Genomic DNA, 18,849 nt, shown 5'->3' on the forward strand with positions numbered 1-18,849 from the left:
GTTTAGTTATGAACTGTCAATTGATAAAGTTAAATCATATACTAAAGCTTTAACATTTTAACATTTTGCTATATCTTTATGCAGAACTCTTTTATCTTAGACAATGAATTTATTCTAAAATGGCCACGATCTTCCAGCTCTCTTTATAAAAGGCTACATATATTTTCCAAAGAAAATGAAACATAAAATAACATTTCATCATTAATTAAATAGTAAAAAAAACAAACAAATAAATGTTCAAAAAGTGATGTGAAAATCACAAGAAATGTTCAAACCTTTTAGTATATAGAACAGTGTATACATAGAAAACATAAAAAAAACACATTAGATATATTCACGATTTTTAAAGCAAAAACATCTTCAGAATTTTTTTTTACGCCTTTCAATCTAGAGTTTTTTCATATCAGTGAAACGTTTTATTAACATTCATCATTCATTTAAAGTTAATCCTTGCTCAACATTCAGATCTAAATAAAGGTAGAATGTACAAAAATTTATGATGAAGAGTTCATTCATAAGTTGGATAACTTTATAATGAATATACATTAGAGTCTCTTTCCGCAAATTCTAAAACAAAAAAAAATATGTTTCTGCCCATATGATACAAAATCTAAATTTAGGCAATTTTATAAGCATGGAGTGATGATGAAACAAGTAGTTATTACCTTAAAAATAGATTTTACTTTTGTTTTTGCATAATTTGATGCCAAATACTGAATTTCTATCGTCCTTTATCCAACATAAACATGGTTTAAACAAATATGCAAAATGAAAATAAAGGAACAGATGATGACAACAGTAGATGCGGGGAATTAAAGTAAAAAAGTTGAATACTGTTCGTAAAAATCATTGTTCACCATATGTGTACACCAGCATCGCTATCCCTACAATCCCTATGATAGTCGAAGACCTTTTACCAGGTCAAAGTTTTTTGATAAACAGGTTATGTACATCTCATATTGCATTGTTAAGAAGGCTGGAGGGTCAACAAATTCACCGTCAGATATTCTTAAGATTTTCAGATATGATTTGTTTTACCTTACTAATTATTTAGTAAAGGAAAAATCTAGATATTTTATTACTAAAATTTGGGTTCTGTTACATATTTTTTTATATAAATCTCTTTCTTTAAAGGAGATCAATATAGTCTAGAAATGGCCACGACCAGCGAGCCGTCTTGTTCGGTCACAATGAAATTATGCAATTTTACGCAACTATTCCAAAAAAAATAGCAATAAATATACAGGACAATGCATTATAAGCGAGTACAAACAGATTATACTATGCACTTAAAACAATGAATAAAATTGCAAAATCTAAAACAAAATGAGTATAACTACACGTCGGTTTATTCTTCAAAATTAAAAATAATAATTTTTAATTATATACATGTACATGTACATGGAAATTGAATGGTCTATTTTTGGGGATAGCATATCATTATTCATATGTATAACATGGGGTTAAAATGATGAGATTCTAAAACAAACGAACGTTGATAACAAATAAATAGCAATGTATAAACAATCACCGGGGCTTGGACTTTGTTGGCTTAATCAAATCATGTAAAGCCCACAGGGCTTCTCAGAGATATTATCCACTGTAGATCCGCGAAGGCAACTTATTGGCATAAGGAAAAGTCTTTTAAAGTGTCATCTTACATACAACGATCTTCTTAAAAGTGTCTCAGAGGAACGGCTCACGCAAGATCTTGTTTCAAAATTTAAGAAAGAAGGATAAAAAGAAAGACAAGAAGCAGCAAAAGAAGAAGAAGAAATAATGAACCGCCTGCTTGTACGTCGGTAACTGTTTTTTGTCTGTCATCAACTGTTGAATGTCTGTCAGTAATTGTTGATTGTTTGTCAGTAACTGTTGATTGTCTGTCAGTAACTGTTGATTATCTGTCAGTAACTGTTGATTGTCTGTCAGTAACTGTTGTTTGTCTGTCAGTAACTGTTCTTTGGCCGTCTTTGACTCTTCCCATCTAAGATGGTACATTTGCTTATCCTTTCTTTCATCCTCCAGCTCAACATAACATTTGGTAAGTTCACTCTGCATTGAATTATGATCAAGCTGCAGCATAGCATTCTGTTGCCGAACTTCATCTGAAATATTCCGTAAGTCTCTATATCGTGTATCCAGCTCATTAACTCTTCTTATAGTCCGAGTGTTTGAATCTCCTAAAAGCTGTGTTATGTTGGCCAAGGACCTTTGTATTTCTCTTAACCATCCCACATCCCTTCGTAGACGTTCTAAGGTGACTCTTAGCTCCTGATTTTCGAAAAATGTCTGTCCTTTATTATAAAATAATAACAATAAATCAGTATTTTACTTTAAGTTAATGTTTTGTATATAATTGCATATTGGTGTAATAAGAACTTTAATTTACAACTAGTTTCCAGGAGGCACAAACAAAAGATTTTCAAATAGTTAAACAAATTATGAACCTTTTTTTAAATTCAATTTATATCAGGTTATTTCATATTACCAGTGAACTAATATTTTATTTTAATTACTTTTTATTGAATGGTTACTATCGTTGCTAGTAAATCTTTTAAGTTGTTTAAAATCACAACTCTAAAATATCAGTGTAAACTACATGTTCTTGCTATAAATTATGATTTGTAATCTTAACACCAATCATGAACGCCTCAATTTACCAAAAAATATTTTTCTAGAAGCTTCATTTTGCTTGTAGTATCATTTGCATGTAAGTTGATGCAAATAAAAGTTAAATTGTTTAATTATTATATATGCATGCAAAATACCTAGAGTCTTGCGAGGGGACTCAACCAGCTCATTACCTTCGAAGTTCAAAAGAAACTGGGCGAATTCTTGCACTGTGGGAGCACGACCTGCAAAATGAAAGTTTTATTACATCACCATATGATATTCCAAGTTTTGATTTTACACCCTTTTTTCCTTAATAGTTTCCCTTCTAAAGTCCATTAAAAAAAATGGATTTGTTTTAATAACATTATCTATTTAAAATTCCAAACAAGTATTACTTGTGTTATATGACATACATTAGAGCCAGTTATGTATTGTAGAAAATCATAGAAAACAGTATTGAAACATCGTTTGATTTTTAAAAGAACTAGTTTTTTCATCAAATGACTAGTAAAATCAAGAATGCTATTGTAAGCATTCTGTTTCATAACTGTGTCCGTAGTCAATAACAAAAGTCGCATAACATTGCAATTACTGTATGATATACTTTCCACAATTTAGTTTGTTGAAAATATAAAGTTTATTTCATTCTACATCGCTTGCATTTGCAAAAATGAAATTGAAAGTAAGTGAAATTCGTATTCCATCTCTATACTTTTTGTACTCTTGTACCCAATGTTGTTTATCAACTTAAATCAATTTAATTATTATTGTCTATTAATATTGATGTACTGTTATTAATTATTATATTGTCATGTTGTTGAAAATAAAAAAAAGTAATCAATGAATATCTGTTTTGGCAAAAATAAACTTAATTAAAATTATGTTATTATTATAACCTTTTATAATAGAAGGGGGTTCATGTATTGAAAAAAAAAACTTGATAAGCTGTGTGGCAACGCACTTTTAAAAAATTACGCAGTTTTCGAAGTGCGTTAAATTTGAGATCAAGTTAACCCACTTTGAACTTTTTTCAAAGTGCGTTTTGAATGTATATCAACTCCTTTTAGTATCAAGACACTAAGTTCACTTTGAAAAATATGTATAAATCGCAAACTGTGAAATTGAACTTCTTATTTGTTGATAGTATAATGATGTGTTGACACTAGTGAGTCTTATTTACCCTCTTTGATAAAGTGGGGTGGTGGTTAAGCAAAGATACAGGTAAATTACTAGTACATCATTTACAGTAAAAAAGTGTCCCGTAACCCTTATTTTCCTTCCAAAACATATTTAATACTCAGCAACTTGGAGTAAACGTTTAAAATCGGAAAAAGAAGTAAGCCTTGATTTAAATTAAATACAGTGATATTGCAAAAACGAGCTGGCCAAAAATAATTTCTCCAATGGTATATTAAAATTTTTTACGTGTTTCAACATAAACCCTCTTTTTAAATTCTAATATCAATTATAAAAACATAAATTGCATGTACATACTGAAACTTTAAATTATTATAAACTTAAAAGAGAACTACAGTGTGGGTACATTTGCTCGCATAGCCAAATGTACCGGATAAGAAGTCAATTTATTGCATAAACTAAAAAGGAAAATGCAGTTGCTAAGCAATGCAGTTTATGTTATATTGGAATAATTTAAATATCCCGAGTTGTTCTGTATGTGTAAATTGTCAAACTACGTAGGCTTGTGAGAAAAGAAAATATTCTAATCGAGAAATCGCTTATCAAGTTAGCTGATAATGGATTAGTTTCTTTTAAAATATATCCCATTAAAGTGTAATATACCTCTGCTATCAATTTTACCATTTATTTCTTTTAAAAAAAATCGTTTTGATTTTCATCAAAGTCAATACCAAGATATTCCAATGAAACACAGTTAAAGCGATAAAGAGCTGCAAGATTTCTCCAAAATTGATAATGTGTGTAATCCTGATTTGAAAAAAAATTAAACATAGTGATTACATAAACCAAAGTTTTACCTTCAGAGCATAAAATAAAATAAAAAATGCCTATGAAAATAAAATACAGTTACACACACTGTCAAATCAGCTTTCAAAACATAGTAAAGCGCTGCTTTTTAGTTCAGAATGGCACTTTGTTGTATAGGTTTGTAATAAATGCCGCTTTAATCAGCCATTACATGTATCATACTAGTTCCTAATTTTTCAGAAAAGTTTTCTGTTTTATTTTTTAATTTTGAAAATAATTAATGGATCCATATGTTTTAAAATGTTAAAAATATAAACCAGAGCATTTTGTTATAACACAAAAAGGGGATCAAATGAAGGATATTCCAGTAGTTGGTATATTCTCAATAAAATGTGATAATGTTCTGTTTAATTTTGTTTTCCAATATCTAATCTTTCAGAATAGTAAAACCTCATTCAGTTTTCAACAGCAGAAATCTTAGTTTCAAATGATGATGAATAAATCTAGAGTTTGCAATTGTTTCAGTATGTTTTTCCCAAGTATAATAATGTTATTTATTTACTTTTGTGAACTAGATATGAAGAGAGAAATAAAAAAATACTTTCTAAAGATTCTCTGCCCTAAAACATCAAACACGTATAGTTTACGTACTGCACTACTTCATATAATTTAAAAAATAAAAACGACAATGCATTGGGGGATGTGAGAAAGGGGGGGGGGGGGGTATATAGATATTACCTTATAAAAATTTGATCAATACAATAAGTTTTGTGTATTTTTTTGCAAAACTTTTCTAACCCCCCACCCCGGTAAAAGTGAATTTAAATAAATGTCACCTTCCTGCATAAAATAGGACCAAGTACCGCCCCTGTTGCTACATGCCTTAAAAATTGTGAGTTATCTGAGACAAAGTGAGAATATTTCTACAGCAGTTATCTCTCTTATCAGAGGGACATTCCACCTTAAGCTAAACAAGGTAAAAACAATCATTTATTGTATATAAAATAATCGATTATTTTGACTAAACCCTGAACATTTTTTTTTTCAAAGTGCGTTAATATCGACGATATCAACGTACTTTGAAAAAATGATATTTTTTTTTCAAAAGGCGTTGACTTGGTCCCAAAATCAACACACTTTAAAAAACATTTCAAAGAGCGTTGTTTTTAAAGTGCGTTGTAACAAAGCATATCAACATGAACCAAGTAATTCTGCAGAAAATAAAAACTTTGTAAATAAAAAAATTAATTGTATTTTGTTTAAAGTAAAAACACAACTTTCTAATAAATCATAGAGAGGTTAAGGTTGAGAGACAGTCTGAGATCATAAATTGATGGAAATTAAAAGTGCATTAGATTTTATGAAAGAAGCAGATAAAATCGGGAAACAAATCAAAATTCTTTTTTATCTCAATGTTGATATACTCACTGCATTAACTTACCGAGTTGTCTATAGAATAGATCGCGGACCAACTTTTGATCCTGTTCAAGGATGTGATTGAAAACGGCATGCATAAAATTCATTTGCTGAGGAGCAACGTTTTCCCAACCTAAAAAAATCATTTAAGTAGTGAATGTAACTTGCTTCCTTTTTCGTCATGTGTATCACAGAACTTTAGTTTTATTACCCCTTTTTCAGTTAACTTTGTTATACTTAAATTAAGTAAGTATATTTTTTAATTCAAGTTACATTTCTGCATTTAAAATTTAAACTGAACAAATATAAAGTTGCCTAAAGTAATTAGTTTCATTAAATAATTCAATATTTGTTTGTACGCGCTATTTCATTTACAAAATCTTAGCAAATACTGTAATTCCACATTTATTGGTAATTACTTTATCTAGACGTTAACTTCAAATTAACAAGATCGCAGCGACTTGTTTTGGGGAATCAATCACCATACTAGCACGTAAATAAAAGTTACAAAACGAACCTGGAAGACTTGCTGCGACTGTTATAGGGATTGGAAGAGTACCTCCTGTATGCTCTCTTATTGTGCGGTAGGGGTGAGGAAAAGTATAGATATGCTGCAGCAGGTGATACACATGCTCTGCATTTACTGGAGGATAACCTGAAATATCAGACCATTCAGCTTATTTCTCAAATATTGATAAGTTAAATGAAAGATGGTTATGCTAAGATTTCATGCTGGTTCTTACATATTATAACTTAGATAACTACAATTTTAACAAATACCATTTTTTATTAGTAAATCGTATTTTTTAATATAAATTTAAAAATCAAATATACCTGTCAGTATTGTGATGATACTGGTAATGATATTTATCATTTCCTCATCAACTCCTTGTTGAAACTGCTGAGAAACCCCAGAGGCTAACATGATAAAAAGGATTTTTTAATACAGTAAGAATCAGTAATTTTAGCCAATGATATTACTATGGTATTTCTGTCAGTAAAAAGTCCATAATAGTGCAATTCAGAAATCAGGTATAGACGCGGTTGAAATGGATCTATTTTTTAGTTTAAATTGAAAAAAAAATTCCGGTTTCTGATTCATCAAAATATTGAAAAAATATTCGAATCCTAGTATCTGTCAATTATCTGCTGTGTTAGGAATTTGATCAATAATATATGCTAGCTCCTTTACAATTGTACAACTCGGCATAAAAATAATTAACAAAACTTAATCTAAAATGACTATATTTTTGGCGGAATAGTGGCGAAGGTAAATATATTTTCCTTGTTCATCAAATGTATTGTAAAATTTGGGACGACATTAATTTTCATAAATATGTTTATTTTGAAAATTAAAAAAATAAATAAATATTACTCTCCATGACATATTCTATCGCAAAATATATTAACGATTTTTAATAAGATGACATTTACGCGGACTCGAAGATTTACATTATGCACTCAATGAGACCACATTCCAAGCTCTACATTTTATTGTTTGCAGCCAAATAAATGTTCCAGTTTAAAAAAAAATACAAAAAAAAAATTATAAATTAAACCAAACTAAATGTGGATTTGCATGCTAGGGGATAATGAAAATCAAAGGATTCTATGTCCCTACAGGTAGATTATCTTGAGTCCGTATCTTATCGGGGCTTTCCAACAGGTTCTCTGTCAGAATGGTACACAGACTCAAGCTGTCTGTAAGGTCAGCTTTACTATTTAACCCTGTGATCAGTGTTAACGCACGTAGTCCCAGTAAACAATTGTGTTTTGAAAAAATCAATGACCTGATTTGATGGATTTTTAGGTAAGGATAAATAGAAAGGAAAAAATAAATCAAAATCAAGTAGAATATCGTGAAAATATAACATTTGAAGGCGTATTAGTAAGTGGGTAAAAAGGCCGTTTTTCACCTAGTCTCGTTCAACCAGACACTCGGCTGTCTCCGTAAATCTCTGCTCGTCGGAGATATACGGAAACAGCCGAGCGTCTGGTTGAACGAGACTATTGTTCACCATTCCCCAAACAGAAAGTTGGGTTTTCCAAGGTAAATGATCGATCTCAAATCGAATCGTACAGATTTTTAAGTCCTTGGAAATGATCTTTGAATAGATATGTTATAGGGATGATCCACATTTATTGCAGTTTTTAGCTGGTTGTCTTTCAATGCGATTTTCATTCAATAAAGGATTACGAGACAACAATGTGGCATGTGACCTGATTAATATTACCGACTGGTTTAATCATGAATGAGTTGCAATGCATTGTGGGTTACTATAAAAGATAAAAAAAAATTACACATATACAGTGAATACACATTGTCGTCACACTGTCACATGTTCATGGGTATACAGTAAAGGGAGGCATTAATGATTACTGAATTAACATTTATAAACACTCTTTCTCCTCAAAACAGTACGTTAATAGTATTTATTCAGACATTATATACAGCCCACAATATGTATCTGTAATCCATACACAATCATATATTTATAAACATATTAAAAATTATACCTCTGATCTATCTGTGGAATGTCATGTTTTACTCCGTAAAAGTAATAATATAAATTTACAAGTTGTCTTATCGTAATAATATCATGCAATATTTTACAATTGAACAGGGTTTCACAAACCCACAAAACCTAGACGTCGATGGGCTGAGATCGCCCCCCCCCCCCAAAAAAAAAATAGTAAAAAGATTCTTTGCGACTGTTATATATGTACGAAATCCAGCTTCGATAAAACTGGAATGAGTGACAAAGTTGCCCTTGCTCATATTTCCGGCTGGGAGATTCACTTAAAATATTTTTTAATTTTTCATCGAAGAATTTCGGATTTCCATTTTCATATTCTAGTCTTAGATTTATTTATTAGTACTGAATTATTAAGGAAAAGCAGACCTAGTTTCATACTCCACAGCTACATGCATCATATCAAACGTCGGAACCGGGGAGGGGGGCTTACCCTACCCCCCCCCCCCAACACTTTTTTTTCCTCAAAGATAAGCATATTAGTATAATGTGAAGCATAGTATTTTCCATTTCATAATTAACTGTTTTAATATGGTAAAAAATAACCTGAACGGTAGCAGTCTAAAACTACTTCAATATTAAAATTTTACATCTTACTTTAACAATGCACTTCGGTTACCCACCCCAATCCCCAACCCCTGGATGATGATTTTGAGGATTGGCGAACTTTTTTAGGGGGGGGGGGGGGTCAAGATTTGGCGACCCCCCCTCCCACACACACACACACCCACTTTAATTTGCTTCCGACGCCTCTGTATATTTAAAAGAGTATGTCAGTTGGTTTACTGCTTTAATACAATAATTTTGAATTTATAGAACAGATCTATCTTTGTGGGGTTTCTGGGTTTTGGTACATGTAAAGACAATTGGGGATAATTGATGGTATTGACATTCCCGTTTTTAATGTATCTAACAACCCCCCCCCCCCCCCCTTAAATAAAATTTTTAAAAATTAATAATAAAAAAAATATCCAGGATAAATATTTGTGGAATTGGGAATTGAGAAATCAGATGGTTTTGTGAATGTGTCCGCCTTTCTCCCACCGATCTGCGTCTGTACTCAGATATCGTAACGCTTCAGTTTATTATAATCAATTGAAATGCGAGATTTATTTTTGTATCTTTATTGTATCGAATTGAACAATAAGAATTGAAATAAAATATATAGGTATCAATATTACTTACTTATAGGTGATAAAGCTGTCATAATAAATTCCGTAGATCCAAGTTTCAACCTCTGAAGTCTCAACTTCACTGGTGTTAAGCCGATATGCGTACCATTTGGTACGCATATCATAAGATGGCGACAACCTCTGCAGGTTCGTAAGTTTACACAACTCTTTTTATTTATTCAGATCGTATTTCAGCGGGTAAAACATCAGTGTTTGAAGGGCTAGCGAGTCTTCACGTGTAGCAACCTATAAAATAATCCAAAACTGCATATTAATTGATATTTTCTTCATTAATGAAAATCCCGATGATATGCGTACCTACAAAAACAGATATACGTACCATAAAACAAATAAGAATTTCTGGATATGCGTACCACCGGTAAGATATACGTACCACTCATATACAAACTGATTTGGGGGGGGGGGGGGGTTTCAAGGGAATTGTATATTTATAACTTATTTAACTGTATTTCGTTAAAAAAATTAAAACAACTTGTTAAATGAAAACTAGAAATGAAAAAAAATATCTAAGAAAGAAATGCAGGTGCTTTAGATTGCCTGATATATAATCATCAGATTACCAAAATCTCACTTTAAGTCTAAATTCAACATTCAAGTCCAAATGATACAGATATTTAGAGTCCTTCAATTTCTTTATAAAAAAAATATTCAAAGTATGAAAAATGATTTTTTTTATTAATACAGTCAAACTTCGCAATTTCGAACTAGATGGGGCTGTTCATAACTTCGAGATATTCGAGTATTCGAGATTTTGAGGGTACGATACTTCAAAAAATGAGTGGTTGTTAATTACAAATCACTTCGACACATCCATTGTATTCGAGATATCGGTGTTCAAAATATCGAAGTTTAACTGTATAAAATTACGAACGAATGAAACAAAAAAGAATATTTTGTTCAAAAATTTACCATTTAATGTTGAATTCTGTTTAGATGATAAAGCATGAAACAAATAATACTCGGCGTATTTATCATTTTAAAACAATTGACATTGAACAGATAGGATAATTTCTTGACAATTATTTGAATATATTATCTACTTACTAGGGATTCATCCATTATTGTATCTGAATTCTCTGCATGGGAAAAAAATGCCAGAATCGAGGTTCAGTATTAAACGTATATCAAAACCGATTGAACCGACCGACCGAAAACAAGAGATCAATTTATAAGATATATTGACAATTTGAATGTTTATTTACCCGCTATTATGAAGTGATGATATATGTCCAAGTTCTCAACATACTGACGCTCTGGGAATAATGATACTAAAACAATATCACCCCTGCGAATGTTATTGTCATTTAAATTTAAGACCACGTGGTTTTATTTGACCCTTTCAATTTCGCAGTAAAAATCGTGCCTCGTGTCTATAGTCTAGTTCATAGAATCTATAGGTACTTTTATAGTCAAATATTAAATCTAGAGGTTTATTGATTTTAAACTTTATCTTTATTAATTGGTGAATAAAATGTGTTCTAGAAATAAATGTGACAATACAAAAAATAATTTTTGTCAGCTGTTGCAACAATTAACATGCTAAGTAGATATCCCCCCTAAGGATTAATTTTCGATCCGCGCCTGACCTAGTAATAGCATCAATAGTGAAACAGACTATACAATTTTATGCAGAATGTTCCTTGAAAATGACTCGATATACTAGGTTTTTATGCAAAACAGACATCCATTATTTTTTTAAAAACATGGTATTGCACACCACAAGCATCAAACATGGATATGATTTTATTAAGCCACGCAATGTTTATATTTTCAACCACTCAACACGTGGTTGAACACGAACGATAACTCTGTTCTGAATATTATCGTTTAATATAAAAAAAACCTAAATGGTGAAATAAGACGAACTTATGAAAAGAATTTCATGTTTTAAAATAAACAAAAGTAGGATACGATATGAAAAACGACCAGAACTTACGTATTTTGAGAATATAATCCGAACACTTATACTTCCGCTCGAAATTTCACAGGAACTGAACAAATCTCGGTGAAGTCTCGTGAACTTTCATTCGAGCACCTCTGGATTTATTACATACTTAGCAACGATAAAGAAAAAATTCCGAACACATTCGCAGGGGTGAATATAATACAAATGCATTCAACGTATCATAACCGCACAGTTCAGTGAAAATAAAAAAACACAAAATGTAAAAGGAAAGTAGCTGGTACCCATATCTTCAAAATATGGTACGTATATCCAAAAACATAAACATGCCGTAGGTACGCATATCATCGGGATTTTCATTCACGACGAAAATATCAATTAATATGCAGTTTTGGATTATTTCATCGGTTGCTACACGAGAAGACTCACTAACCCTTCAAACACTGATGTTTTACCCGCTGAAATACGATCTTAATAAATAAAAAGAGTTGTGTAAACTTACGAACCTGCAGAGGTTGTCGCCATCTTATGATATGCGTACCAAATGGTACGCATATCGGCTTAACACCAGTGCACTGGTGTTAAGCCGATATGCGTACCATTTGGTACGCATATCATAAGATGGCGACAACCTCTGCAGGTTCGTAAGTTTACACAACTCTTTTTATTTATTCAGATCGTATTTCAGCGGGTAAAACATCAGTGTTTGAAGGGCTAGCGAGTCTTCACGTGTAGCAACCTATAAAATAATCCAAAACTGCATATTAATTGATATTTTCTTCATTAATGAAAATCCCGATGATATGCGTACCTACAAAAACAGATATACGTACCATAAAACAAATAAGAATTTCTGGATATGCGTACCACCGGTAAGATATACGTACCACTCATATACAAACTGATTTGGGGGGGGGGGTTTCAAGGGAATTGTATATTTATAACTTATTTAACTGTATTTCGTTAAAAAAATTAAAACAACTTGTTAAATGAAAACTAGAAATGAAAAAAAATATCTAAGAAAGAAATGCAGGTGCTTTAGATTGCCTGATATATAATCATCAGATTACCAAAATCTCACTTTAAGTCTAAATTCAACATTCAAGTCCAAATGATACAGATATTTAGAGTCCTTCAATTTCTTTATAAAAAAAATATTCAAAGTATGAAAAATGATTTTTTTTATTAATACAGTCAAACTTCGCAATTTCGAACTAGATGGGGCTGTTCATAACTTCGAGATATTCGAGTATTCGAGATTTTGAGGGTACGATACTTCAAAAAATGAGTGGTTGTTAATTACAAATCACTTCGACACATCCATTGTATTCGAGATATCGGTGTTCAAAATATCGAAGTTTAACTGTATAAAATTACGAACGAATGAAACAAAAAAGAATATTTTGTTCAAAAATTTACCATTTAATGTTGAATTCTGTTTAGATGATAAAGCATGAAACAAATAATACTCGGCGTATTTATCATTTTAAAACAATTGACATTGAACAGATAGGATAATTTCTTGACAATTATTTGAATATATTATCTACTTACTAGGGATTCATCCATTATTGTATCTGAATTCTCTGCATGGGAAAAAAATGCCAGAATCGAGGTTCAGTATTAAACGTATATCAAAACCGATTGAACCGACCGACCGAAAACAAGAGATCAATTTATAAGATATATTGACAATTTGAATGTTTATTTACCCGCTATTATGAAGTGATGATATATGTCCAAGTTCTCAACATACTGACGCTCTGGGAATAATGATACTAAAACAATATCACCCCTGCGAATGTTATTGTCATTTAAATTTAAGACCACGTGGTTTTATTTGACCCTTTCAATTTCGCAGTAAAAATCGTGCCTCGTGTCTATAGTCTAGTTCATAGAATCTATAGGTACTTTTATAGTCAAATATTAAATCTAGAGGTTTATTGATTTTAAACTTTATCTTTATTAATTGGTGAATAAAATGTGTTCTAGAAATAAATGTGACAATACAAAAAATAATTTTTGTCAGCTGTTGCAACAATTAACATGCTAAGTAGATATCCCCCCTAAGGATTAATTTTCGATCCGCGCCTGACCTAGTAATAGCATCAATAGTGAAACAGACTATACAATTTTATGCAGAATGTTCCTTGAAAATGACTCGATATACTAGGTTTTTATGCAAAACAGACATCCATTATTTTTTTAAAAACATGGTATTGCACACCACAAGCATCAAACATGGATATGATTTTATTAAGCCACGCAATGTTTATATTTTCAACCACTCAACACGTGGTTGAACACGAACGATAACTCTGTTCTGAATATTATCGTTTAATATAAAAAAAACCTAAATGGTGAAATAAGACGAACTTATGAAAAGAATTTCATGTTTTAAAATAAACAAAAGTAGGATACGATATGAAAAACGACCAGAACTTACGTATTTTGAGAATATAATCCGAACACTTATACTTCCGCTCGAAATTTCACAGGAACTGAACAAATCTCGGTGAAGTCTCGTGAACTTTCATTCGAGCACCTCTGGATTTATTACATACTTAGCAACGATAAAGAAAAAATTCCGAACACATTCGCAGGGGTGAATATAATACAAATGCATTCAACGTATCATAACCGCACAGTTCAGTGAAAATAAAAAAACACAAAATGTAAAAGGAAAGTAGCTGGTACCCATATCTTCAAAATATGGTACGTATATCCAAAAACATAAACATGCCGTAGGTACGCATATCATCGGGATTTTCATTCACGACGAAAATATCAATTAATATGCAGTTTTGGATTATTTCATCGGTTGCTACACGAGAAGACTCACTAACCCTTCAAACACTGATGTTTTACCCGCTGAAATACGATCTTAATAAATAAAAAGAGTTGTGTAAACTTACGAACCTGCAGAGGTTGTCGCCATCTTATGATATGCGTACCAAATGGTACGCATATCGGCTTAACACCAGTGAACTTACAAGACCTTGGTCTGCGAGTATTGGGAGTCGGACTGTCCTATTATAATCAATTGAAATGCGAGATTTATTTTTGTATCTTTATTGTATCGAATTGAACAATAAGAATTGAAATAAAATATATAGGGATCAATATTACTTACTTATAGGTAATAAAGCTGTAATAATTAAATTCCGTAGATCAAATGTATACTTTAACTGGTAGAGTCTATTACTTAACCCAGTCAGGCAGTTCGGGAAAACGAAATCCGGTACGGTTTTTTTTGTTATACAACAAACTGTGATATCGAGCCCGATTACGATTTTGCAGAAGAAATGGTAGTCTGGTACCCGCCCCCGCCACTGCGTTTTCACTTCGTTTTGGGGTCAGGTAAAGGCCGACGCCATTTTAAAATGGCGACCTCCATGTCGGAATAAACTTATAAAGGGATGTTTTACAGTGGTTATAAGAAATCGTCAATTTCACCTATTCGCACGGCAAGACAAGCACCTCTGAAGTGTGAGAAACGTTCATAGGATTATTCTGCTTCATCAGATATACATTAGGTAAGCGTATTCTTCTTTTTATGGATTTTTGTGATATTTTTATTTATTGTTTACGAACCCCTAAATTATAAATCGGTCTGTAGCTTCTAAATAAACGATATCAAGATTGGTAACTGTAGACAAGCACTGATTACAATTTAAGAGTAAAAATCAGCAAGCATCGAGCATTTTGTGAAAAATATGGAAAGTGACATAAAAACAATAATGATAAAAACACATATAAAGATGATCAGAATGAAGATTGTATTAAAAATATTTGGGTAATTTTTTTTTATTCGTGCTGTTACTATGGAAACCACGTGCTTTTAGACTGACTGAATTGTACTTCATTTTAACATGAAAATTTTTGTATAAACAAATACAATATTATGTTAAATCATCTTAAAACTCTATCAATAATTTTTTATACTACAAAACACTTTGCTGTAATTTAAACATCATTAAGAATTTACATTTACTTCATCCTTTGATATTTATACCCGTTTTATCTTGTTAATTTTGCATGCAAACACCAGTCAATTCAGTGCACTTTTATAAAATTCTACAACCATGTCAAGGTTAACTAACACTACATATTTATATTATGACATTTGTTCTAGAAGAATCAATTAAAAAATCTTTAGGCAAGTCACCCGTTTATAAATAAATACTGATTTTATACACCTGGAAACTTGCAAGTTTTACTCTAATTACCTCCCTTTGATATGACTCTCTTACGAAAGGAGGTAAAAACGGTATTTTGTTTACATTATTTACATCCAATATTTCTACGGAGCTGAAGTGAGACGACTATGGATTTTAGTTTTTGGATTATAGAAGTGTTTATTTAGTTCATTATCATGGTAAGTGACAACTTTTACTAGTTTCTTATTTTCTACTGGCAAACATTTCTTTCACGGGAGAAATAGTGGATGCTGTAGATCTTCGTGAAAATTCGGATTAACATGTCAATGCACACAACATTATAAATAAAAGTTTAAACATGACAAAGAAAATGTATACGTGATTGCTAATTGTACATAGTGTTTGTGCATCAAGGACAATAAACTTTTAATGAAAAATGTATTAACATACATGTATAGACTATATGGTAGCTACATGTATGCAAATCCATGTTTAAATGTATCTTGTGTGAATAATTGACCAGTCTTCTTATTATTCTATATGTTGGTAATTAATGTTGTATTCACATAAAATCAACTATTTGTACCATATTGCTAGAAAAAGTCAAGATTTTACACATATATTAAATGACTTATAACAGTAAAATATTTTACTGTATGAGTTTTCAAGACAGTTTAATTAAATAGGGGATGGAAAGGTGTATGAACTAGAACTGTCCTAATGGGACTAATACCCCCGCTAGGCTAATTTCAAATGGGACAAATAATTGAATTGAATAATAAAGGTTTGGAACACATACAAACATTTTTTTCTAGAATTGTAAAAAAAAAAAAAAAAATTAGTTAACAAAGAAAAATTAAAATCAAAATTGTCAGAATTTCACTGTAAATACATATCTATAACAGTAATACATTTACAAATGTATGTATTTGATGATATATTTTTTAAATTTAATTAATGTAAAGAAAAACCAACAAAATGACAATAACCCCTCCCTTTGCAGTGAATAGAAATACCGGTAGCCAAGCAATGCTCTTCTGTTGATAAAACTTTCAATATCTTTCTAATAAGAGTCTTGACAGATGCAATTAGTTGTTTCAAATTTTCCTCACTTTCTCCTATGGCACAATGGAACTCCATATCAGAAAATTGATCCCATAGGACTATGATTTTCTTTGATGAACTTGTTAAATTTAATAAACTCCCAAAACATTACCATAATTACCATACTATGTAAAAATATGTAAAAAAAGAAAATTTAATATTACAAACAATTTTAAAATTGCCAAAACACTACAATCATATCAGTAATTTTGAATTTCATTTAAATTAATGCCCAATAGGGTCACTTCATCAATTTACTTGACAAATAAATTTAAACAACCTCTAAAAATAGTTTAACTTCTTTATTAATAATTATATTATTCATTTCCTTATAATGATAGACCTTTTGGTTTACATGAAACAGTTTTAAAATAGCCCCAAAACCATCACCCACTTTACAGATTATCAATTTCCCCTAAACACATGCTCCATCTGAACCATGGCTCAGATAATGTCTCCCTTGGGACAAATGAATTCAGCCACACTTGTCTTTGATGTTCTTATTAGCTCCTAAGAATTTATCATTGACAAACAAAAACTTTGCATTGTCAGTTGATAGAGAACTTATAAAAAATAAAATGTTTTCATTAATTAAGACATAAAGACAAAAAACTCCATCTGGATGTATTTATATAAATATATTTTAGAGTGTTTTCTATTAATTAATTAATAAAATCTGTAAGGAATACCTCCCTTACTTTTCAACATTAGTGTACAATATATAGAATAAGGAAAATGAAAACTGTCATAAAATCTTGTCTGATCTTAAAAAAAATTGCAGGTGCACATCTTCAGATGGTGTTCAACATATGTACAAATTTTCAAACTGTTCCATGCAGTAATAAAAAATTCTATAGGGGGGACAAAGTTGCATCTACAGACAGACGGACAGACGGAGAGACGGACAGACAGACAGACGGACAGGGTGAAACCAATATACCCCCCTAAACTTCGTTTGCGGGGGTATAATTATAACAGGTTCTTTGTTTTATTACAGATAACTTAGTGAGTTGTAAACAGAAAATGTGTCACATGCAAGCCAAATGAATCAACTTAAATGAGGATGGACACTAAAATCTACCATGTCTACACAAAAATTAAAATATTCATACCAGACAGATGACAGAGACAATGCTTGAAATATTTAAATTTCGCAAAAGAAGAGGGTGAAAGTGCAATTGAAAAAAACCCCAGACCAACAAATACTATAGTTGACAAGGGATGATTTTCTTTAGCAGAATTTCTTTCATCCTTGAAGATAAACAGCTATGTTAACCACTTTGTTCCACAGAAAAGAAGAGCTGGCTTTCAACTAAAACTGAAAATCTTATCAAATAGAATTCAAAATTATATATAATTATATATAGGGATATTTGGGTTAAATACAATGGTACAAACAAGTATTTTCTGAACTATTTCAAAGTAAATGTGTGCCTGACTTATACTCTGTCTATTTTTGAAAATAAGATGTGTTCATATGTCAATGCTGATGCATAATGATTTATTACCACTTGATCATTTGAGTTGTTAAATTATTTTCAGTGAAAATTATTACAATTAATGATGGTAAAAATTAAAGTGGATATTCATAAGATTGTTTTATTTGTGTTTACTTTACACTGTTAATAAAGAATAAAATCCATGTTAGATAGAGCATTCAGCAAGTTCTGCAGTAAAAGCAGTAATACAGGTTTATGTCAAGCTATTTGAACTGACCTGATGACATTCACAAAACCAAGACTAGATAGGAAATAAATTCATGCATAAGAATATAAACCAACAATTCACATATTGATATTAAGGCTACTGTACTATCTATATCAGCTGACTGTCAAAATATTTCTCTGAATTTTTGCAGACCAATTCAATTTTATGTAAAATAATTGATTATTAGATTTTGAAGAAAAAATATTTCCCCATCTTAATGACAAAAAGTTTAATTACTGATCGAGTAGGGAGATGGACAGAACACTTTTTAAAAG

General features: G+C 31.0%; 1 long non-coding RNA gene and 1 pseudogene across 1 annotated transcript; one reads left to right on the forward strand and one right to left on the reverse strand.

Moving 5' to 3' along the window:
* Positions 1–1,735: 1,735 nt before the first annotated feature.
* LOC128179498 (uncharacterized) lies at positions 1,736–6,898 on the reverse strand (annotated as a pseudogene).
* An 8,964-nt stretch (positions 6,899–15,862) lies between these two features.
* LOC128181935 (uncharacterized) lies at positions 15,863–18,032 on the forward strand. Its single transcript, XR_008243379.1, has 2 exons — positions 15,863–15,981; positions 17,865–18,032. It is a non-coding gene; the product is annotated as an uncharacterized LOC128181935 (long non-coding RNA).
* Positions 18,033–18,849: the final 817 nt, after the last annotated feature.

The sequence above is a fragment of the Crassostrea angulata genome, chromosome 4 (assembly GCF_025612915.1).
Source record: "Crassostrea angulata isolate pt1a10 chromosome 4, ASM2561291v2, whole genome shotgun sequence".
Lineage (NCBI taxonomy): Eukaryota > Metazoa > Mollusca > Bivalvia > Ostreida > Ostreidae > Magallana > Magallana angulata.